This window comes from Aquila chrysaetos, chromosome Z (genome assembly GCF_900496995.4).
Source record: "Aquila chrysaetos chrysaetos chromosome Z, bAquChr1.4, whole genome shotgun sequence".
Lineage (NCBI taxonomy): Eukaryota > Metazoa > Chordata > Aves > Accipitriformes > Accipitridae > Aquila > Aquila chrysaetos.
This window is the reverse complement of record NC_044030.1, coordinates 48,132,417-48,158,023: the sequence shown is the minus strand read 5'-3', so window position 1 is coordinate 48,158,023 and position 25,607 is coordinate 48,132,417.

Genomic DNA, 25,607 nt, shown 5'->3' with positions numbered 1-25,607 from the left:
AGGCTGTTATTTTTAATTCACAAGCAATGTTAAATATATGCCATATGTTATAGAGCTTTTCAGGCGCAGCCTTTTGAATGCTATCACAATAAACTTATAAAATTACATAAAAGGGAAATCTGACAGAGAACACCACCATTTTTTGAGGTTACATTTTTGAAAAAGGAAGTGAAAAAGGAAGTGAAAATGGCCAGACTTTCTACTTGATAAGATACAATTATCCAAACCACCAAATAATCATTGAAACATCAAAATCGGTGTAGAAAGGAAGTATTTGGGGCCTTCTGTTATCTGCTGTTCTGCATCTAGAAAAGATTCCCTGCATGTACTACATTCACTAACCTAGCTGTTTCCTTGTAAACAAAAGGCTCATGCTGTTTTACACTACTGTATGTAGGGAGCTTCATGCATAGGTTAGTAAAAGCAATGAGACAAATAGGCCGAAGTCAAAATGTTTCAGTGGACTTTAAGGCTACAGCTGCTGTCCAGGGAGACATTCAAGTTGTAGCTCCCCTAGAACTGAAGCTGTGAAAACTGTAAAGCAACTGTAAAGCAACTCTGAAATATTGTTTTCTTTTCCAAGATGATGTAGCTAATGGATGAGGTCTACAGTCTATGGTACCAAAAAACAGTTGGTAAGAGCATACTGGGCTTTAGTAGCGAGTGGAAGACCCATCTTTGGGAAGACTGCATCCAATATGTTCCTCAATGGCAGGTGGAATTCTAATCTATGAGTGTTCAGAGGCAGCTCAGAGAGACACACAAGGTGGGGAGAATGACAAGGCCCATTTCAATTCAGTTGATACAGAGAGAGAGACAACTCCCAGGGAGGGAAACAAAAGCCTTACTGGTCAAACCTGGGGAGGAGAAGGGTGTCTTAGAAAGGTTTCTGCATATGATCAGGGGATATAACCTCACAAATCTTGTGACTAGTTGTGGCTGAAGCTCTCCCTGGAGACTCCAACAACCACTGTTGAGAAGGGAACACATTCAACTGCTCTTATGCACTGATCACTTATGTGATCAGACTTGACTGACATGGTGAGTGTCAATTGGGCTGTCACAAGCAAACATTGTTTATTGGGTCTTCCTGTTTGCATGGGCAGGTTGCTGTGGTCCTGGATTTATTAAGCTGCTGAACACTGCCGGGAGCCAGTGGAACTGAAGCTTTAAAGTAATGGTATAAATGTATGTGCAGAATAGCAAGAACATTTCTATATAGTGCAGAGATGGATGAATTATTCATAATACAAATTTTGACATTTTTTCCCTGAATAAATTTCCGTTTTTTTTTTTTTTAATTATTCAGCAGTATGATCAAATAATTGCTGAACTTTTTATTACCAACCATCAGAATACTTTCGTAGGTTCTTGATTTCTTTTTTCATTATTCATCTTAATGTATTCACTGACACCTGATTAATCCAGCCACTTCTGGAATTCTTGAATGTCTTAGACTGCTGAAAACAGTAGACTAATGAGATCCAGCACTGTTACAAAGACTGTTAGAGAAAGTGAATAATATTATTTTTTTTTAGGACGTTTTTTATTTGTAAACAGTGCTCACTGTTGTACGGGACTAAATAGATGCAGAGAGATTCATTTGGTTATAATAGATAGGTTTCCAGAAGTTACAGTAATATTATGCTCGGGCGGTTTCAGTATTGTCATCGAGATGACTACCAAATGCTGTGTTACAATGGCTTCCAAAGTACTCCCTGACATTCGCGTTTGTTAAATGGAATTGAACTGGATCTAATTTTCAGGTAAATCCAGGATGAGTTAATTCAGCTCAGTGAAAATGTATGAGTGCATGAGATGAATAAGAAAGAAGTGAATTCAGAATCAGGACCCATGTCTTCAGTGGTGTTCAGCTATAAACTGGAGTGAACAAGGACAGATTCAGAGCCTGTGTAAGTTCAGGCTCTCTTTCTGATGACAGAAAGCTCTGAATTGAGTAACTACCATCTCTAATACATGTACACTTGCAATAAGCTATACAGTGGTTGGAGTCTAGAAATTGGATATAAAACTCTACCCAAGTAATCTACATCTTTCTATTAGCTCTCTGTTTAGTATGCACCTAAGGAGCAAAACTGCTGCTGAAATGCTAAAGCTTTTGAGACTTACTAGTAAACAAAACCAAAAAGGGTAAAAAAGTCACAATAGGGAGCTCCAGTCAAAGAACCTTAGATCTTGGGGCAGCTTTAGACTCCATCCACTAAAAGCACCAGTAACATATGAACTCCCCTGGATGCTGTGGGCTAATTCCCATCCTTGCAAGTTGAGTAGTTGGGAGAATATAATAAAAATTTAAAAAAAAAAAAAATTACGAACTTTCTACAAACTTTCCTTGCTCAGTTTCCATGGAAATGAAAGTGGAAAGACTGCTGGCAGTCAGTAGCTGAGTGTGAGAACTCTCGCTTGCAGATGTCAGTTCCTGACTGTTCACTGAAAACTGCAAGTGTTGGTTTAAAAAATCAGCTGCAAATGATGCCTTCAAAACTCTGCGGGTCTTAAAAAAAAAAGTTGAGTTGATAAACTAGTTTTAAAATGGGAGATTTTAAAATGTAAAAGTTTTTACATTTCCATCCACCTGGCTGCTGAGACATGTTCCTTTTATAAGCAACAGGAGTGGTGACTACATTTTCAGTCAGTATCTTCTATGACTGGATTTCCCTTTGGTCCAACAGTTTGAGTTGATGACTTTGTAGGGTATGCTGAAAGGCTTACCTATTTAAAGAGGGCACAGGGTTGCTTGTTTGTTTGGTAACATACTTGTGCATTCTGTTTAGATTTGGATTGCTACATTAATTTAAACATAACAGCGAAAATTAATGGATCTAATTTTAAGTCAAGAAATAATTGTTTTGCATGTAATATGTTTCAAATAAAGATTACTAATACATTGGAAATAAAGATTGTTTTGCTAGAGTCATGTAGTTTGAATCCAAGCTTATCGTTATTAAACTTCTTACTCTAATAAAGATTTTTCCTTCTTCATATTACAAACAAAACACTGGAAACACGTGCCAGTTATATCCAATGCATATTGTCTGCATCCTACTAAAACTCTCATCAATGCATTTATTCTACTGTGTATTTTAATAGGGAATTTACTGTTCTTAAATACTACACATGGTTATACGGCATTTTTCTTAAGATTACAGTCTTGAAGACAGGCATTTTTTATGGTATACAGCAATTATCATAGTAATGCATAATTTTCCTTGGATTGACTGCTAGTGGTCTAATTCAGGAAGCACTAACTCATTTGCAAACAGCATCATTAGGAGCTGAGGCAAATAAGCAGCTGATCTAGCTTGTTCGGTACACTGAAGTTTGAGACTCCTTTTTCCTTTTTTCCCTACTCTTTAATTCAGTTTTCAAGGCTGCTGCAGCAGGTGGAGTATTTTGTCTTCTCATCTCATTAATCACTTGCGGGTTACTGAGGAAACTCTATTAATACCTGGTCAGGAGATAGAGACAGTATAATCCATAACAGCAAGCAATAGCACAGACAGCTGCAGCACCAACAGGCTGTAATGTAACCAAGACTTAGGTAACATACTCCAAATAATGCGAGGGACATGTAAGGCAATCAGTATCCCTTATGCAATGAACAAGATTACTGCTTAAACCGTGTGAACAGAAGAGAACAGAAGACAATACAGTGGTAAACTTTCTGTTTGAATGAAAAATAGGATTGCAGAGTTTGACTTTGCTATTTCTCACAATGATCTCCCTTTCACAATCTGTCTCAGAGCAGCTACTGTTTTAACTCTCTGAATTGATGCAACATACAATTATAAAGTTTCCTCTTATTTTAAGATATAAAAGAGAAATAGAAGACACCTTGCTATAAGCTTTTCTTCTTTCATTCCACTTTTTAGCTATATTAACTTCAAGCTACCAAGATTAATCAATAATTGCCCAGAAAAGGGATTTAGCCAAATCCCTATATGTATTATTTGGTTGTAGGTTTATGTGCTCAGAAGCACTAGAAATGAGAATAAAACCATGGCAGTGCAGGAGAGGACATTCTCTGAGATACTCTGCCTGAGAAAGAATTCTTTGAGGGCACACAGGACAGCACATTATTTTTACTGATTTTAACAAAACAGCAGTAGAGCATGAACTAAGAAGGTATTTTGCCAGGTACGAGTCTCCAGTGAGAGTGATGAAGATGCTAAGTGATCTGACTGGTCAGGAGTGGTAGTTTTAGTGAGGTGCCTAGCCTGTGCACAAAAAGCAGGTTTCAAGAGTCAGAGATCTCCTTCAACTTTTTTTCACCATACACCACCTCACTAGTTACTGGGAGCTCCCTACTCACCTTTTGCTATAGGTATGCACTTGTTCTCATCCTTCCCACCTATTAGGGCTTCTAGTCCATTCTTTTGAAACAGAAGAGCACAATCTTCTCAGTGATGCATGTGTTGAGATGGATCAAAATACATGTTCCTGCTAGGGCTCACAAAGACGTTGGCAATTAACACTGGTAGGCCACATTGTCTTTTTGAACTGTATTGTCTTACAGTGGACAAAGATATAGCTCACCTTCACTGGATAAGTGAGCTATATCTTTGTCCACTGTAAGACCAGTCACTGTAAGTGACCACTCACTGCACGTGATTCAGTCATTTATTTTCTTTCCTGAGGCTTATTCAAACTGTCTTTACCCTTGCAGTGCAGGATTTCCAGCTAAAATTCCTTTCTTCATCTCTTATCAGAGTGTCTTCCAAGATATTTGTAGCTCTTTCTCATTGTCTTCTCTCCTCTAGACCCTTTGCAATCCTTGTTCCCTCAGATTTCTTCATCAGGAATCTTCCATAAATGAAACATTATTTTGAAATATCTGTCAGTAGATTTTTAGAAGACTTTTTCACAAACTGAACACAACATTCAGGAAGCTAAGCAAATAATGTAATCTAATTCTACGCTCTGAGGTATGAAATGACTGCTTGCTAGTGGTAGGGAATAGCTCCCCAGTTCCAGCATACACTGCGCAATATTTCTCATTTAACTAAACATAGCTTTGGAGTGAGGCTGCAGTTGGAGACTATGCAGAGGGAGGGGACATGCTTAATCCACGCTTACTTGGCTTTGGTTTTGGTGTGACCAGGGAGGTGATACAGCATGGTTAGCTGTAATAGGAATGTCACACCTCCCAGAGCTTTTCTCATCCTTTTTATGGTTTCCAGTTTGCCTGGCTGTCCTGCTTCCTTTAGTATAATCAGCTGTTTGCAGAGGTGGTATTGCCAGCTGGTTATACCAACACTCAGCTGATGTAAGCTGATTTATACCATTTGAGAGTCTGACTCTGAGTACTCTGTTGCCCTCAGAGCACTGATATTTAACAAAGAGATCACAAAGTGAGCTGAAACTGATTGCAACAAAGGACTAGTCCAGTTCTTGCACCTCCTAAGAACATGATTTCCCTCTCTGTACATAAACTAGCAGTTCACTTTGACCATGACTTACATCTAATTTAAGAGTCAGTAAAAGCTAAGTATTTATATGCAAACTAAATTTTTAAGGTACTCATGTGACACATTTGACAATTTAAGCTTTCAGTTAACTCCTTACTGTTCCTATAAGCACAATGCCAGCATGACAGAATGGCCTAAAAATGTGGTGACAGGGACTAAAGAAGTCATGTTCACCTAGTGTCTGAGAATAGGAAACATCATACACCCAAGCTATGTATAAGAAATTGCAAAGTAATATCACATTACTGCCAGATCACAACTTCCAGCATAAGTGTGAATGGACAACCGTTAATGCTTCTAGGCCCTCCCTTACTGTCCCTTGCTCACACTTCTTATTTATATGAAACGTTTCAGACTGGTTATCTACATGCTGGTCTGCAGGAGATTGATTGGAGATGCAATTCCTTGATAGTACCAAGATGCAAGTAATAAATACTGAGCTGTTGTCTTACATATCCACACTATGGTTGTTCTTTTTTTAATCCAGTGACCTATGCACTAATCAGGTTCTTTGTCATTTTTTCTGACCTGAAAACATTTCCTGTTCTTCTACTTCTCCTTCAACCTTAAGAACCAAAACCCCCACAACACTGAGATCAAGGAAAGATTTCCATTGATTTCAGTGGCCTTTAAATCAGGAACTAACATGAAAAATTTGTAACAAGTATGCCAGGAAACAGTATACATTTACATTTTTAATAGAGATGGGAAGAAATATTGCTCTTATTTGTGCTCCATAACCCCTATCACAGTTGGATAATCTGAAATATTTTTGCTGCTCTTTCTGTTATGTGGACTGGGGAAGAAAAGGAGGAGACAGAAAGGTGCTCTTGAAATGCACATATAGAATCTTGCAGCCCACTAGCAGGTCATTAGTCAACACAGACTTCTGTGCTGAAATTTCACTTAAGAAGTGTTACTCTGAACTCAGGAACTATTTGGTTCACAGCTGCAACCACTGCCAGTTTGAACTGATTGGTGGCGCACTTCCCTAGTTGTACTACTACTGTTTTCTTCAAATTAGTTCCACCTAATCCCTCAGAGGATTCAAACTTATCTAGGTTTTGGAAGAAACCTAGTTGCATTTCATTAAGGGAAGATCTTTAAAAGAGTGCTTTTATTGACTATCCATGTCCTGCATCTGCAAGTCTTCTTCAGTCAAATGCTCCACTACAAACCTTCCACTGTAGTGCATGCTTGTGATCAAATGTCCCATTAGAAACTTCTTTAGACAGGCAAGATCAAAACTCCATCTACTGAGCCAGTGCACCCAACCAGAATTCATACTGAACTTCCCCCAGGAAACGAAGAACTTTTCTTGTCATTTGCATACAGCTGCTAAGTGGTGCACAGTGCAGCTGGACTTGAAGTTTTCCCTATCAGCTCCTTGCAACATTTTAATCACTAACTTCTAATGGCAAATGACAACAGACAGAAAGACCACCCTGTTAACTGTAGGAATATCATAAAAATTGAGAAAGAAACAAGAAATGTCCCAAGCTTTCCAGTGAATATTCCATGACATACTGTATGTGATAGACCACTAATCACTCTTGATTCTATGATAAATTTGAATAGTAATCCCTTCTGAATAGGGATTAAGCTTCAGCATGTAGAGGAGGGATTCATTAGAATTCATCTCATCAAGACACAGCTTGAACAAAGTTGCACAGCCCTCTGCACCGCAGACCTTTCAGTGCTGACAACCAATTGCCAAACCAGCAGAATTACTAGCGAGTGGCTAAAATCAACAAACTGTAACCTATGAATGCCCATATTTTCTCAGTCAGAAAATGATGATGTGGTGTGTTGTAGTCTGGAGAGAACTATTTTTAGGCAAAACACTTTCTAGGTAGTTAGGCAAACTGTCACACAGTCCTGAAAGTGATGGCAATAAGGGGAATGCAGCGGTGATCATGTTGACAGAGTATGAGGATGAATGTTGTGAGGCCCCATCTTTTGATTTATGCATCACTGGCCAGAGGCTCACAATACTTAAATTACTTCATTGATTCAGCATGAATCAGACTATATATTAATGCATCACTGGGATGCCCTTTCTCAGGAAACATACACACTCTGGAATAGCTTTGACCTCCTCCAAATGGTATTCATGCAAAAGCATAAAATGGTGCCTAATGCAAGATGTAATGTGTGCTTAAAAGCAGTCCCTGTTTCTTTAGCTACTGGGTAGAATCAGTGAAAGTTTTGACCACCAAATTAGAAAGGCAAAACCTCCAAACTTTCAGAACTCTATTCACAGTTTTGACTAAACTGGCATAGCTTTGATGAACACATGGAGCTTGGCTGATCACATAAACCGAAGATTTGGAATAGTCCACAATATATCCTGCTGTTGCAGGGAGAAATGTCCCCAGGCACTCTGAACTAAAATGCTTTGTTTACAGCAAATCGTGCATGGCTATGCAGCAATACAGTTCTGCATGCTCTGCAAATGCAATATGGCTATGCTCAAGGATGACACCCTCTCACGAGTAACTCCCTTTCTCTGTATGTCTGACAGGAGCCCAGCAAAACAACATGAAGAACCATGGGCTCTTTATGCAGCACAAAAATAACCTTGAGACAGGTCATTAATCACAAGTTTCAACTTCGTAAGGAGCACTTCACTGTCCAAGTCTCATTCATTATGAGGAGCAGAAATTTTAGCAAATTAATTTGAAATGTGTGCAAAAAATTAGCCAAAGCTTCAGATGCAGAAACCTAATACTCTGTGACACCAGCTGTTGTTGACCACTTTTGTGGGGACTGCAAGCTTCAAAATCAATGCGCTGATCTCACTGACCCCACAGTGGAGTTGTTTCATCTGGAACATCAGATATTGACCCATTTGGGTTTTGTGCTTACCTTTGGCACCTGTGAGAGAACTTCATCTTGAAAGTATGAGAGAAGAGAGAAAAGCTGCCATATAATATGCATATCTGTGTGGGAAAAAGAAGAAACAGCACAGTCTATGAAACGTTGCATCCACATCACTGGAAATCTGTTTACAAATGCTGGTACCAAGCACCGTGACGTGGTTGATGATAAAGTAAATGGTATTACTAGATAGTAACTCTCATAATTTTAATTAGATTTCTGTGAATATCTCAAGCTTTTGCACGTAATGCATTGATATTAACTAACATAACTCTGTTGACTACAACGGTGCTATGCTGATGTGAGCAGCTTGGGGTTATGGCTCACTACATTTTGTTTGGCTGAATTAGCACCACTTTATTGTTGCTCTCCATTAATACACTGGGCAGGGAGTTGACCACCAGGGGTGTTCATGGAAACAATGAATTCTGTGTATGCTGTGATTGAGAGCAACATACAAATTCTTAATTCAGAGTATGTGAAGAAAGTAGCCAAATCTGAAAATCAAAGTTATTTGGCACACATACAAAACCAGTATCATGGAACTTTCAGATTTCTTACTAAGCGTAATAGAAATTTATGGTAATCCTTGTAAATAAATTAAAATGCTAGGAATTAGCCATATGAATTATTTAATTCATTGTTTGAGATAAAAAAAATTAAGAAAAAGCAAATCACTCTCAAAAAGCTTAATAATACAAAAAGGCTTATATCACTGACAAAAAGTATTAATTTACCACTAATTTAGGATCAATACCAAAGAAAATTTTATACTCCATAGATTAGTGTATGAACATCAAAGATAATTTTCTATGTGCATTCCAAATATTTGGCTAAGCATTTGGGTGAATGTAGCAGTTTGGCTTTTTCAGTCAAATATTATTTATTGTCCTCCATAATTAAAATTGCAGTGGCTATTTTCATCTTCTATGACTCATGACAGAAAGACACATTCTTTTTGAGGTTGGTTAGACAGATTGGTGCAAAATGAAAGGTACAGAAATGTCAAAAGTTAAACAAAAACCACACACTGACAAAAATGCATGTGTGGAAACCTGGACTTGATGCATCCTGAGAAATCTGTAGGCTGTTGAGTGTAGATGTAGGTTCTATGCTTTGAGTGTCTTAGCAAGACAACCTGTTTCACCCAAGAGTATCCCCACACCAGGATGCTGTATCCAATTTTTAAAAGAGCTCAGCCAAACATATGCTTATGTTGTAATTTCTACAGTAGTGTGTTGAAACTTTTTGTCGCAAACTATTAAAATAGAAAACATAAAAACTCCCTACCTTGAGAAAACATCTTACAAAGCAACTTATTAGCTAATAAAATGTTGATTTAACATGAAAAGTCTGTCGCAGAAAACTTGCAGAATTTTACTTATTGCATTGGAATCACCCTTCAATTCAGGGAGTTTATGCTAATCCAGTCGTTTCACAGAAAAAGCTGTTGCAAAACAGTGCACGGGATGGCACATTTTTTGCCTTACAGATGCAGTAACAGTTAGTGTCCACTTGAGGGCACGAAGAAGAAAGTCCTAAACAGGTGAGCGAGCTGGTAAGTACAGACGAAAGGAATTGCTCTGTCTTAGAAGTGAAGTTTGACCATGATTAACATGTCAAATACGGGCACGAGTCAGTTCTGAGTTCAGCCCTTGTGGTCAATTCAAAATGTGGCTAGTTGCACAAGAGATAAGAACAGTAATTTCTTCTGCGGTAAACTTGAGCTTTCTCTTGCTGCCAGAGATGAAAGTTAAAAAACCATCCTGGTCATTGTATTATCATCCTTCTGTCTTTCTTGCTCTCATCATATAGTTCTACCAGTGTCTTTCAGAAAGCACACATATAAAATCTTGTATGCTGTGTGAGTTTTAGTTAAATCCTTGAAAGCTGTAATTTGTTAGACTACATTGAACATACATTTTGTTACAACATAGGAGAAATACTCAATATATGCATAGAACATAAGGGGGTGAAATGTAACATACTCCAGGAGGGCAAATTTTAAACTAAGACTTTTCTTATTTGCAAAGAGACTGGTTCAAAAGAAGAGTCACATAACAATAATTTCCTAATGGAACGTGCTTCAAGGTGTATCTGATGAATACTCTTATGTAAAGTAAAAAAGAATCCTGCATTAGGATGTTGACAAAAGCTCTGTAAGATTATCCTGCCTTCTTTATGCTAACACAGGATGACAGAATATTCTTGAGAACCTTGTCAGTTCAATATTAAATGATTTATATGTTGAAACTTCTCCCATACCCTTGGGAGACTTGCAGTCCACCTGACATCATTCCTAGAGTAGTCTTCCTGATCCTGATCCTTTTCTCAGCTTTATTCTACTACCATTAAATTAATTATGTTCCATCACCTGTAAATAATAACTTCAGTTCTGTGACAGTAGTTACAAACTGTACATGACTACAAGTCATGATAAATTGTTTTTTTTTTTCACTATTTGGCACTTGTTCAGTCAAGCTATATATAAACAGCTGGTCAAATTTTCCTTGTAATTCTCCTCTTTTTATCCTGCTGATCTTCAATCTGCTCTTCTTAAAATTCCCTTCATTTAGCCAATACCTCTTCGATGTGCCTGTAACTAGAGAGCTGGAGCCATCTAAGGTATGTAGAATGCCTTTCTCTATGATTATTCCTATGTGTAGGTCAAAGTACAACAGGTTTGGGGTGGGGGTTTTTTCACACTAAAGCATAGCCAAGCATCTAATCTATTATGCAATGGTCAAGGTGTTCTGTACCACCACTAAAATTTACTGGAAATAAAATAGATAAAACTGGTTAAAGGCTAGAGGCACTCAGAAGAGCAGCGGGCCACTCAGATGGTTGTGCTCTTTCTTCAAATCTTAGGAAAATCTTTTGTTTTGCATGTGGTGGTAGAAATCCAAAAGGAAACAGTGGAACATAGTACATTTTCTGTCCACACATGAATATTACTTGCCTTCCTTTTTCTAGCTACAGGTCATCACTCCCTGCAGAATTCCTGCTGGGGTTGTACTGTACTGACCATTTCCCTGGAACAGGAATCTATTAAGCCAGTCTTTGCTACCAGCAACTTAAGAACAACTCTCCCAGTTTGGACCAATACCCCATGCAGACCAGCATCACAGTTATTATCTACAAGACATTAAGACACAGAGGAGAAGCTTTGTGTCATGGTGAGGAGGTGAGGTTTAAGAGTTTCACTCTTTCCAAGCTGTGTTCCAGTTCCTGTGACCAATACACATGAATTGCTCTGCAAGGGCAAAGATCCTGATCAGACATCAGGAAATGGGTGGGGGGAATGCCCTGGTGTGTGTATCCACCATGATTAAGTATCTAAAGATGGATAACCTCCAGCTGGAGGGACACATCTGGGGACACGAAGGGCACCAGGATTGCACCTTAGCATCTGCAGCGTGGCATCCCCAATGATGGTCTGAAAAATCTCTGGGTGAAAGTCACCATCCCTCTGGAGTGGGCTTTGTCCAATATACAGGTAATACTGTTGCCCAGGGAAACACAGAGTCACAAAGCAAAGAGCTAGCAAAAATGGGAGACTAGTCTAGTCTGAAGAAAAAAGGCAAAAGTACATCCACCTGAAGCAGAGACCTGGGAAAGCATAAGAATAGGGTGAGAAAATACAATACTTTCCCAACTAATGCTCTTCCATGATATTTTTAATGTAGATGTTTTCTTGATCCCTGTATACTTTACCTGTTTAACACATCTCAAAGGATGTATTTTCCAAGTATTTGTTCACTCTCTATGGAACCTACATATACTTTTTGCATCTATAATACTGTTGATAAGAAGTTCCACAGGTTTACTGCCTTACCAAAAAAGGTTTATGTTCAATTCTACCTGTGTTGCAGTAGATCATTATCATACAGCTGGAATTGCTGCCAATAATTAAGTCTATCACCCCTGTTTCATGATTGATTTGCGGATTCTTCTGAATTTGCCAAATGTTAACAATTAAGGCTGAAGTCTTTACAATTTTTTAAAAAATTATATTCTTCAGCAACAAGTCACATTTACTTCTGGATGATTTATCACAGGAGAAATACATATCTTCACTCAGTTAAGAACAGAATGTCAACTATTGAAAAAAAGTACAGGAAGTCCATCTTTAAAACTAGGCCAAGAAATGTTGCAGATGGAGAGGGAAACCCTTTGTGCCAGAGTCTCATATTTTCAAATACATGGGGAAAACATGCTTTCACATACAGTGAAAGCAGAACATGTTTAAAAAAAAATAAAAAAAAAAATTTCTCAGTTTGAAGACAGTCATTAGAGGCTTGGCAGCTGAGCCAAGAGCACTGAATGAAGCTGGGGTCCAGGGGAAAAAAGATAGCATGTGATCATGTAATTAAGGCACACACACGAGGGATGAATTAAGAGTGCACATGCCACTTTAATTCTAGCATTTCTTAACTTTTCCTTGCTTTACTTTACACTCTTAATTTTCATTTAATGCAGTTGTGCTGTAATTAATAAATATTCTTAATGAGTCCAAGGCTGGCATCCTTCCCTTAGCAGTTGTGAGAAGAGCTCCCTGCCTGACTTTCTATTTGCCACCTATCATTAATCTCTGTACTAAGCAATTAGGGTACTTCAGTAATAAAACCTGTCTTTACATAGCTAGGTTTTGCTTTTACTTTTGATATCTGCAGCATTCAGCATATTTTCTACAGTAGTGCTAGAGAACTATGGGGGAACACTTTATATTTAGAGATTACTCTCTCAGTTTGTCTTAAAGAAACACTGGAAAACTCCTCTGAAGACTGAAGGATGAAGAGTATTTGAACCATTTTGCAGTTTGCACACTGCTATCCTATCCAATGTGAATGATTTTCCCAAACATATAGAGCCCTCATTTCAACAGCTTCACTGAAATCTGGACACATTTCTAGTTCAGCTGTTTCTGTAGCTTAAAAAAATACTGTAAAGGAGTTTTTTGCTGGGTGTATGTCACCATTGTATTCACCACTCTACGGGCTGTCTGCCATCTATTTAACAAATATCTCAAGCACATTCAGAATTATTTCTGTGATACTCCATGTTAGTATGGGGATCTTTCTCATTCATACTATTCCTTGGCCAATACCAAGACATGGCATGACGTCTATGGATCTGCAGCAAGCCTACATGTCTAGACTCAGTCAGCAATAAACATTCAGTATTACAGGCAAGTGCATACAACGCAATCCTTCAGAAGATTTATAATCTTTAATGAAAACATTGAAAATAGCCCAACATATATGTAGTTTCTGGGCTAGCTCACTTTCTTTCCTCAGAAAGAGAGGCTATTTCTCATCATAGTATGAAACAGCAGGATTATGGAGAAGAAATACAGTCCACTACTAAAGATAAAGCAAATAACTGACAACATTTATTCCAGCTATAGTATAGCATTGTTATTATAATAAGTAATCATTGAGAAATATTGACAAATATTTATGTGTAGACAGAATCTTGGAGAATTTGGAGACAACGAGAAAATTTGTAGCAAACAGTGGACAATGCCATTTAAGAGATTTGTTCCCAGTGCAACACAGTAGCTGATTTCAAAGGAATGAGGTGAGAGTTTGATTGGCTTTCAGTGTGCTATGTTAACAAGAAATTTGATAAAATATTGGGCTTTTTTTAAATCACCTCAACTTTATTGCTGAGGATGCAGTACTGAGATTGTGCCACTCACAAAAGCACTGGCACTAAGCTTTAAAGATATTGTTACAAAATTGAATTTTGTTAAATAATGCAAATAGTAGCAGATATTTTTGCATCACATCTCCTTGATCCTTAGCTATGTGGTGCCAAATACACTCTTAATATAACTCTATCAGAGTGATAGTCAGGGATGAAATTATCTCTGTTTTCATGCTACTCAGTCACTTGTGTTTACCATCTCCCGTATTACCGATATGTTCTAATCTCAAACCACTTAGAAGACTGAAAAATGATCCTTAAAGAAAAGCCAGTGAAAACCTCCAATAAGTTTGAGGATTGAAATGATCATTAGTATAGAAAAATGAAACTCCTAAAGCTGGACCCATAAATATCAGACTTTAATATGCATGTGTGTATGTATGCACACACACACTTGTAGAGAGAGAAAAATATGCATTGTCATTTCTCCCTTATCTACAATGTGTTCATTTATAGCATTCAATAGGTGGATTCCTCAGTCAGTCTGAAATAACTGAAAGAACAATTAGTCTCACTATTTCTATCCCCTAATAACTGTACAATATGGTAGTCAGAAGTTCACTAGTGTATACGGAGGATGGCTAAAGTTATGTGATTTTTCTAGGTACAAACCACACAAGGAACATCATACGTCCTTGAAAACATACTGTGTGGCATTCCTTTTGCTTGATGGGAACTACAGGCATTGGTATTGTGTCTCCAGCAGCTCAAAGAAATACCTTGACTTTACTAATTAACATTTTCTACTTGACACTCTTCAGACTGGAAAAGTCAGCGGTCTGCTTTAGCAGGATCAACCCTGATTGTATCTCTTATATTTGGAAATCCTTGTCACTGTTAGCATGCAAACATGGAATTTCAAGTGTCAGAGAAGAACATATGGAAAATAATTTAAAGTGAATTCACCACTTAGTTTAAAAGGGTGTTATAAATTTCTATAAGAAGATTAGTACTTTCCTCATTAACTTTCTGATTTTGATTTCAAAGACTATGAGTTCTGTCTCTTTCAGAATACAAGCAACCAACATTAAGAGAAAAGAAATATATCTCCAAATCCTCTGTGCAACCTTTTAAGTTCCCTAGACCTAGCATATATTTATTACAAGACTAAACTGAACTCATGTGGGACAATCAACTTCATGTAATGCTGTACAGCTTTTAATAAGCACTTATGTAAAAAGCAGACTCTCCCCCACTGCCCTGACTCAAACCAACACATGGAATGCATGGGGTTAATAAAATCTCTTACAATATTTTGGGCTGGGTTTGGATGAGGGAAGAATGTGAAATTCATAATAGATTAATTCTGTAGCACAGATAACCAGTTCCCAATTTAACATCTCAATTAAGTTGCACTGTATGTGGTTGGAGTTTGTGAATACAGATGATGAGAGCTGATTAAGTTTAGCCTAGCTGCAGTACAACATTTTGTTAGATATGAGATTCAAAACAGAAATACCCTTAGAAGTCATGGTTTTATTTTCAGAATATGTTCTCTCTTTGTCCACAGTTTTTGATTCCTAATACTATGACAGTTTTGCAACTTCTAGTAAAAGATCTGTGTGACTGGAAAGCAAGTTAGTACGATAAGACCTCATATTAAAACCAGCCATTTTAAAATGGGAAGGAAGTATATATTTCTCTAAAATCCATTCAGTTCCAAGCACGTTCAGATGATTGAGTTGTCCATAAAATTTTTTGTCATCAATTACTGAGTATACTTATGGCATCCTGTGGGCTTAGAGAATGACACATTATTAATTTTACTATCATCTGTCTAGCAAGGTCTAGCAGTTGCAGACTGACCATGGCATCAAGCAGGTACAACACTCTGCTAACACTACTTCTTTGTTAAGCTGGGTTGAATACCCTGATAATGCACAGGAAATATGATCTGATACAGTTAGTTAGTGATGATTCTTATGTTCCCACCTTTGAAGAAAGCTTTAAGTCAGAATGCACTACAGAATTCTGTAACCAATGAAAAGGACAGAAAAAGAACAACTGCAGAAACTTTAATGGAATGAGTATGGAATAAAACCAAGATGAGAAAGAAATCTTTTTGACTGATGTGTGATAGCTTAACTGAACAGTGCTAAATACCACCAGACAGTCCTTTGCACAAGGTATATCTAATCAACTGGCTTTTTTTTTTTGAACTTTGGTGATCATTTAGTTCAAATTACTTAGTTATAATGGGCATCAAGCACCAAACACTTCCTGCTTTCTAACATTTTCCCTTCCCTAATTTTTCATAAAAGGAATCTATTTTAAGAATCCACACTGTTCTGTCCTGGATAAGAATACCTTCAGTCATATTAACTAGCATTCAAGGCAGTCATATTAACTAGCATTCAAGGACAGGTTTCCTTGGCTGAGTGCAAACCATTGCCACCACATTCCCCTTTTCTTTGAGTCACCTTAGAGCTGACTCCGCTTTGGAGACTCTGTGGGAACACTGTCACGTGAAGAGAGCTGGGCATAACTGTGTGTTACTACAATCAAATGATCTGCCCTATAGGAGACGTCTTGTGAGTTAGGTTAGGGTGCTAACCCCCATTTTAGAGATGAAAAATTGATACAGTGAAAGACTAAGACCATTTGATAATCTATTCCTGTTGAATTCAGTGTGAGGGTTTTGTTTAAATGGGAAGCTGTAGACACATGGCTAAGTGACTTGGCCAAGGTGATGCAGAAAATCTGTGGCAGGGCAGAGTATCTCACCAGCCTGTGGATTAAAATTTTCTGAGCATTGAGCTGTGCTTTCTCCATGTCATCTTAGTTTTCCAAAATCAAAAAGGGATAACTCCAGAACTATGGAGTTCCACAACCAAGAAGTTACAGAGAAACTGTAGGATTTCCCGAAGTCCCATCCTTTTTTTCTCTACATGTGAAACAATGAAGCAGTGGACTATTGAAACTGCTGTATCTGAAATCAGTTAGATTACTATCACCAGCAACATCTGACTGCTATCTTAAAAGAATAAAACATTAATGATAAAACAAACAAAAAATTCCTATGCAAACAAATGATGATAGTCTGCAATATTTTTGTTAGATTAATTTTAAGAGCAAAGAGTAGTTAAAGCAGCAGGGCTAGCCTCATGTTCACCTTTGTGTCCATGTTGCAAACTTTGCTAAAATCAGGCCACATAAAAGTGTGAGGTGTCAGCTACTTTAGGTGACGTTTGTAATGATATAATATGGAGAGTATTTATGGAAATTAATGGAGATTATTTTAAATGGGAATTGATGGTCACAACCTGGTCCTGTTAAAATTATCAGGTGATTTACCCTCAAACCGAGTAATCTGTGTAAAGGGCCCATCTTTTCAGTGTGCAGGCAAGCCACTGAAATGGCATAGAGGACATTGACTGTCACAGAAGTCAGGACCATCATGAGAATAAGCTTAATATCTGTCTGCATAAATATGATATTCATTGCCAGGCTATGCATGTGCTTGTACAGAGCTTATGGTATCTGGTAATAGGATAAATAATGAGGGAGAAAGCAAATGGTCCATGTAGGTCACAAATGCCTTATGGTAAAAATATTGGCTTTCATGAACAATTTGGATGTATTTGCTCATCCCATGCAAAAGGAGACAAAAGGCACTAGATTTTTCTACATCTTATTCATTTTGTTGGGGAATTAGAACATTTTGTCACATTCACCTTGACATTTACATCTTCCACTCTATCTGGAAGCAAGGAGATCATTTTATATTGTGCCTAGTCTCCTTTTGAATCAGAATACTTCTCTACCTCTTTCATGTAATGCATTAATAAGTTTCTATCACAATCTTTTTCATGTAGTCAAATGCATTTGATCTCCAACAAATTTATCACTCAGTACCTCTGATTGAAAAAATAAAATCTGGATGCCTTTGAAGAATTGTTCTGCTTTGCTGGAGAGTAAATGGATTTTTTTGAAAATTAGAGCTCTGACAGCTTCTTGCTATATGTATATATGCATATGTGTGTGTGTGTGTGTGTGTGTGTGTGTGTGTGTGCAGGGGGAAGGGAGCTTTATGCTTATTACATCAGGAGATCTCACTGTTAGGATATGAAACATAGATTGGAAAGACTTTATTATTGAATGGGCTACACTTTGCCCACACTCCTACCAATGTATTAAAATCATTTTATAGTGTAAAATGGACAAATTCTAGCTAGAAATCCTCCTGATTACCATACCAGCAATGGTCAGAAGACTAATTAGCTCTATTAATTTGTCTAATCCAGTAGGATATGAAAGGTGAAAGAGGATGGGTGTGTGAACGGGGAGACTTTATATACTTTTTTTCCTCTCCCATTTTCATATTTTCCATTTATATATATTAAAAAGATAAATCCTTGTAAAAGAAAATGAAATACCTGCAGATTTAATTTCAGTGGTTTTCTGTATTTTATAACCCTATTTTCTCATATGACCAGCCACCTGAGTTAGAAAGATAGACAGATGATTGACAAAATTTTCTGAAATATCTGCATGGCATAATAAATGCATAGATACCTGAGGTAGCTCTAAATAAACTCGTTTAAGTACAGAAGCAACATAGACATGTTTGCATTGCTCTAATATGGACAAATTGACATTCCTTTAGGGATTTCAGAACCAAACCCTACTTAAATGTAAAAGGTCAGTCTTTCCAAAATTGTTTAAAACTGCTTTTGAAAACCTTGTGCACTATTAAAACCTCTTAGGTTTACATCTGATGGTAAGGTTCAGCATATTTCAATCGTGGTTTAGTTAGTTGGTCCCAGACATTCATCAGACACAGGGAGGGTACTCCCATTAAAACACCAGGAGCTATATATGCCATTTCTTGAAATACCGAGTATTTCTCTTTTTTTTTTTTAATGTGGAAAATATTCCCTCACCTTCTTCTTCTGACAATTTGGAACAGCAAGCAGGGAGCTGGTAGAATTTTTTACGCTTGGAATGTGCTGCTATTCCATAAAGCCAATCAGTAAATGTGGAGGGTGAGTATAGACAGCAGCTCAGCAGTTATTTTACACTCAGTCTTATGGCTTGTGGGCAGTATGAACAATTCAGGCAATTCCCAGCTCACACTCCTTTGTTCATTTGCTATCCAATGCATTAGGTAGCATCAGCCTTTTAACACAGCACAGTGTAACTGAACCACATATGTGCAGTAGATCCAGTTATGTGATGGATGAAACCACTGCAACATATATCTATTGCCAGTGCAGCTGGAAGAAGTTATGTGTCTCAGAAGCGTATTCTAGCAGAAAGGCTGTGTCCCCCTAAATTACATGTGCCCAAAGCATATATATAGACTGCTTTGGCATTGTCACTGAGGTTGAGTAAAAGAACTATCAGAACTAGAATACTACACAGAAGAAAAACAACAGTGAGCAAAATGATGCTACTTTGCTGTTCTGGAGCTTGACCCTCCTTTCATGTGTCCTATTTTACATCTACAGAAGTCTGGAAGATATAACACTACTGAAAGAAGTGAAAGTACAATTGGACCTATATAGCACTTAGCTTTTCATTTGAGGGCTGCCAAGCTTATGGTAAACATGACAGAAACCTCCATGGAGGATGATTCATCATATCCCTAGAAGTTCAAATATCATCTCATCTAGTCCAGAAGGATGCAAACAGTGAGAGAGGATGGCTTTGTAAGAGGAGATCATTGATTTATTTGAGGTCATGCCCTAACTTTGAAATTTCTCCACTGGTAATGACTGGAAGACACAAATCCAGCCACATGGCCACATACTCTTACCAGAGCTTTGTGCTCAGTTGTGGCCTTCTTTAGAATTTCTGTGGAACTTGATTTGCATCTGGATAAATGCCATAACTCAGTCTAATTAATAGTGTGAATGAAAGGCTGTTTAAAAAAAAAAATAAAGTTTTGGGTTTCATAGTGTTTGTTTACTTTTTTTCCTTGTTCTGATTCCTAGCTTTGGAGCCCTTTCCTTGGCACTATATTGTGTGGAAGGGCTGTGAGATTGTATGTAACTAATCTATATTTTTATGGTCTGTGAGTCTGATGAGGTTAAATCTATGGCCTTGTTCAGTGCCTGCAGAAGTCAATGAGAACATGAGCTTCACTGGGCTCTGAATAGGATGCAGAGACATTTACTAACCAGATAATTAGTGTCTGTTCTCTTCCACTAAAGCATATAGTGAAAAACTGTAGGCAGAATTCTGATCCCATTTAAATCACTGTAAAAACTCACTAGGACCAAGATTTGACTCCATGTAAACCAGGAATGAAATAAAGAAAGGAGAAGAGAAAGAACAGCAACAAACATCTTTGTGTATAGCACTGATGCTGGCAACCATTTCAAAACACTAGCCAAGCTGTTATCTCACTCCTCTACAGGAAGAAACAAAGCACTAAGAATTTGTTTCTGTCAGTGTTTAAGAAGACTCTGCAAACTTTGTTTCTGCCCTTAGCAGAAATAATTTGCACTCCTAAAATTTTTGAAACTTTTCCAAGTCTTAAAAAAAAGAGTCATGTAAAGTAGTTGCTGACTCTGCCTCCTTTTTCAGTTGTACACCCTTGAGGTGTGTTAGTGAGGCTGTGAAGTTGGATATGTTAGGTGTAGAGTTTATGAATATGAAAAGCAGTAAATTTGCATGATTGTGGTGTACCAGTCATTGAAATTCACTCCTGTTTAAGCAGAAAGGATGTATCAGTGCATAAAACATTTAATTAATGAACACTAAATCTTTAAAATAAATGCTAAACTTAAAAATGAAAGAAAGAAGAAAGAAAGAGACAGATTTAGCTTCTAAATGCATTTCGTTTTTGAGAATCTTTCAAGATCATCTCTGAAGATCTAGTGTCAACACCGTTGCAGGTTCAAAACTCATTTCTGCTGCCTATTGCACTGTTTTAAACTTTTACTTCTAAAATCAAAACAAGGGAATGTAACCTCCCGTTTGTAGTTTCTCTTTCATAAAATGAAAGGCTTCAAATGGCACAAGGGCAGCAATTATGCCATCCAAACCCATCATGACAGAGTTCTAGGGATAGCAGTGAAGCGGGCTGGAAAAAGGCAAAAGATTTCAGAAGTAGGCATGAATTTTATTCCATTTATTCCTGTATTCTTTCATGCTTTTTTGGGATCTTGAGATTAAGAAAACTGACTCCCTATTACAGTTCCCTTGGGACAGTTATACTCAATTAAGGTAGGAAATGCATTTTGGTGCAATAGCAATAGGATAATATTCAATAATAGCTATGCCACATATTCATAGTCATATTTTTTGTGTAGCTCTTGAAACAGCTAGAATATTCTTTTGAAGTTGGCTTTATTAGAAATTACTTTTGCTAGGCTACCTTTTTATTTATCGAGGCCAAATTACTCATAAATATTTTGAAGCACATTGGCCAGAGTCAACAATATTAGCTATCATACTAATTTTAAAGGAAACATATTTCAACACTCATGGTAAGTTAAAAATGTGCTACTGCCTTCTGCAGGGATGACATTCAAATTGGCTCTCTTCAGGCAATTAATCTTACACCTTTCAACAACCACTGCACAAAAAAATTATAGGTTATGAAAACTGGAGCCTACAAGGAGTCAATGGGCCTAGGATACTGGGCAGCTAGGTTAGGCACCACAAAAACATGTTGTTTACCACACTAATTTCCTGTTCTACATAAAAAGATAAAGCAGTTTTAAGAGGCACTCATGCAAATTTTAGATTTATCTCTAAAAAATTTCAGGAAATACTTCAGCTTCATGGTTTGTTTAAGCTTAACTCATTACTATTAAGAAAGACATGATCATGAGAAACAGGTTTGGACAGCTGAACTGGATGAATATCCAGAACTGATACAGAATTTCAGTCCTCAAAGTTCTGCTGAACTGTTTACTTTGCTGATATCCATGGGTTTTTTTGGTTTTTTTTTTTGTTGTTTGTTTTTTTAAGATTAATCTCTACACAGTATGAATTCTTCTTGATTGCTGAGAATTGTAAAGTTCAGCAAGGACTCTAAATTCTGAACTGCTAGAAGGAAAATTGCTCTCATGATGCCTGCAAGTACTGGCTGGAAACAAGAAACACTCAAAATTGTATTTAAAAACTTCAACAAATTCCAGTGCAATTAAAGATGAAATGGAGGCAGAGCATTATTTAGGGTAAAAAAAGCAAAAGCTTTGTTGCTTACATTGATGAGACACAAGCAATCAACAGTCAAACATTTGAATGGCCAAAATAAAAAAACAAACCCTCACAATATATAATATTAAGAAACAAATTTACCTGAAAATTTTTTCTACTTCTACTCATTGGAAGGCAGAAAAATCATGATGATTGCTATGAGAAAAAAAATTAAGTAAATCTGCTTAGCAATATTAATCAGATGGGGCTAAGACTAGATATTTGGATTGGCTAGTGTAGAATGAGAGATGAGATGGAGCTGCAAGACTACTGAAATACTGTGTGTCACTTACCCCATGATTTCAGCATCACCAGAAGGTCATCTTATTTAAATTGCTTGCTATATGAGATCTATAATACTGTCTACTGTCAATGGGAAAAAAAAAAAAAAACCAAACCAAAACCAAACCCACAAAAACCCCAAAACACTATGATTTGGGGTGTGTGGGGGGGTTAAAATTGCCATCATTTGGAAATGTGAAAGAATTCTTCTAGAGTTATCTGAACTGCAACCATAGATTACAGAGCTGGACAGGGTCTCAAGGAATCATCTTGTCTGTTCCTGCCCTTCAAGGCAGGCTATGCTTGAAGAGGTCATTACTTCATGCTGTCAATACACAGTGCCTGCTCAGTGATTTGTGTTTCCATTGTGTTCTGAACCTCACAGCCAACCTTAACATCTGAGCACGTAGAGACAGAATCACAGAATGGTTGGGGTTGGAAGGGATCTCTGGAGGTCATCTCATCCAACCGTCCTGCTTAAGCAGGGCAAACTAGAGCTGGTTGCCCAGGACTGTGTCCGGATAGCTTTCAAATATTTCCAGGGATGAAGACTCCACAACAACACTGGGCAACCTGTGCCAGTGCTTGGTCACCTTCACTGTGAAAAAGTGTCTTCTGAAGTTCAGAGGGAACCTCCTGTGTTTCGGTTTGTGCTCATTACCTGCTGTCCTATCATTGGGCACGACTAGAAAGAGCCTGGCTCCACCTTCTTTACAGCCTCCCTTCAGCTATTTGTACACATTGATGGGATGCTCCCTGAGCCTTCCTTTCTCTTCAGGCTGAGCAGTCCCAGCTTTCGCAGCCTTTCCTCATAGGAGATGTGTTCAAGTCCCTTAATTATCTCCATCGTCCTTCACTGCACTCTCTTTAGTATGTGCATATCTCTTGTGTACTGAGAAGCCCAGAACTGGACACAGCACTTCAGGTGTGGCCTCACCAGTGCTGAGGAGAGGGGAAGGATCACCTCCCTCCACCTGCTGGCTACACTCCTCCTAATGCAGTCCAGAATACTGTTGGCTTTCTTTGCTACAAGGGCATGTTGTTGGCTCACATCCAACTTGATGTCCACCAGAACTCCACAGGGCCTTCTCTGTGAAGCTGCTTTCCAGCCACTTGTCCCCCAGCATATGTTGGTGCACAGGGATACTCTTTCCCAGGTCAGGACTTTGCACTTCACTTTTTTGAACTTCAGCTGAACTTCACTTTTGAACTGTCAGCCCTCTTCTCCAGCCTGTTGTGGTCTTTCTGGATGGCAGCACAACTCTCAAGTGCATCAGGTGCTCCTCGCAGTTTTGTGTTAGCAGCAAACTTGCTGAGGGTACACTCACACATCATCCAGATCATTAATGAAGATGTTGGGCAGGATTGGACCCACTACTGACCCCTAGGGTACAATGTTAGTTACTGGCCTCCAACTAGACTCCATACCACTGAACACATCCCTCTAGGCATGACCATTCAGCCAGTTTTCAATCAACCTCACTGTCTGCTCATCCAGCACATTCTTCATTAGCTTCTTTACAAGGATCTTATAGGAGATAGAGTCAAAAGCCTTCCTGAAGTGAAGGCAGGCAATATCAGCTACTCTCCTCTCATCCACCAAGCTAGTCATTTCATGGGATTATCAAGTTGGTGGGGCATGATTTCCCCTTTGTGAATCCACGCTGACTATGCCTGATCATCTCCATGTCTTTCAAGAGTCTGGAAATGGTTTCCAGGGTTAGCTGTTCCATCACCCTTCCAGGTATCGAGGTGAGGTTGATGAGCCTGTAGTTCTCTGGATTCTCCTTCTTGCCCTTTCTGAAGACAGGATTGACACGTAACACATCCGACCTCTGTACTCCTAAGAGAAAGGTCTGGGAACATAGTTTGGCTTTGAAGTCTTATGGTTCTGGTGGCTCCAAATAACATTTTCTCTGCATTTTGATTCCAATTCAGACAAACCTCTATGGTTTAGAACCCATTTAAATCCCAAATCAAGGTGTCTGAAAAACCAACTATCCAAAACAGACCATAAATTCCTGAATAAACAATATATCTTGTCCTCCTGGACTGGCATCTGCCACTTAACAATGTTGTGATTTCGTAGTCCAGGAGGTAGTGTCAGCTGAGAAAACTTTTTTCATTATTGATATTTACCTAATTTGGTGCTTTGAAAGCATCAACATGAGCTCCAGTCCAGAAGACTACTACAGTAAAAGAAATTACCATAATCTCTACAGTAGTCAAAGCTTAGTGAACCATTAAAATCAAACCAGCTCAATGAACCGAGCAGCAACAAAATAAAAGTACACTGAAAGCATGCCTAGGGCAACAACATTTGTTTTACTCCCTTCTCTAATACTGACTTTAATAAATGATGAAAAGATCCAATAATTTCTTTGTTGCCCTCCCTGCCTGGACTTCCAAGACTTTCAGGCAAATTTTCGCTTAGCCTCTTGATTTGATGGTCCCCATCATAAGAACAGAGTCTTATGCAGAAGTGCTGATTGCTTTCCATTCCAGTTTGCCAGATGGTGCATCCAGGATGAATGGCTACCTCTCATAATGCTGATTTTGTGTGTGTGCTTGTGTGTGTGCATGTGTATGAGATATTAGCCTATACACCACAGAAAAGTGAGTTCCATCCACGACATTATTAATGCAGCTCTACTGCCCTGACCAGAGTGGAAGTCCCTTTTGGATGACTTCAGAAAGCTGCATTTTACAGGTCACTGAGTTTACAGCCTCGAATCATAGGGCTTCTTTAATCTGTTTAGTCCAAGTCTAGCCAGTGTGCAGCAGGCATGGCATATTTGTTGGTATGATGAAAGTAGTTCTCTTCTTCAAACTCATCAATAAGTGACAACAGTCATTAGTGTCATCTAGAACTGACTGAACACAAAGCCATTGGCCAGTATGAGAGTTCATATCATATTTTCTGTGAGCTTGCTGCCATCACCATTAAAGCTGGAAAAAAATAAAGTGCCTTTTTTCTTGGGGCATCCCAGTTGAAAAACAAAGGAAAAAGTGTCCCATTACCTACTCCGCCAACTTCATTAACAAGGAAGTGCTCTGAGTTCTTTGGCTGTGAGTGCTCTACCATCCTTGAGA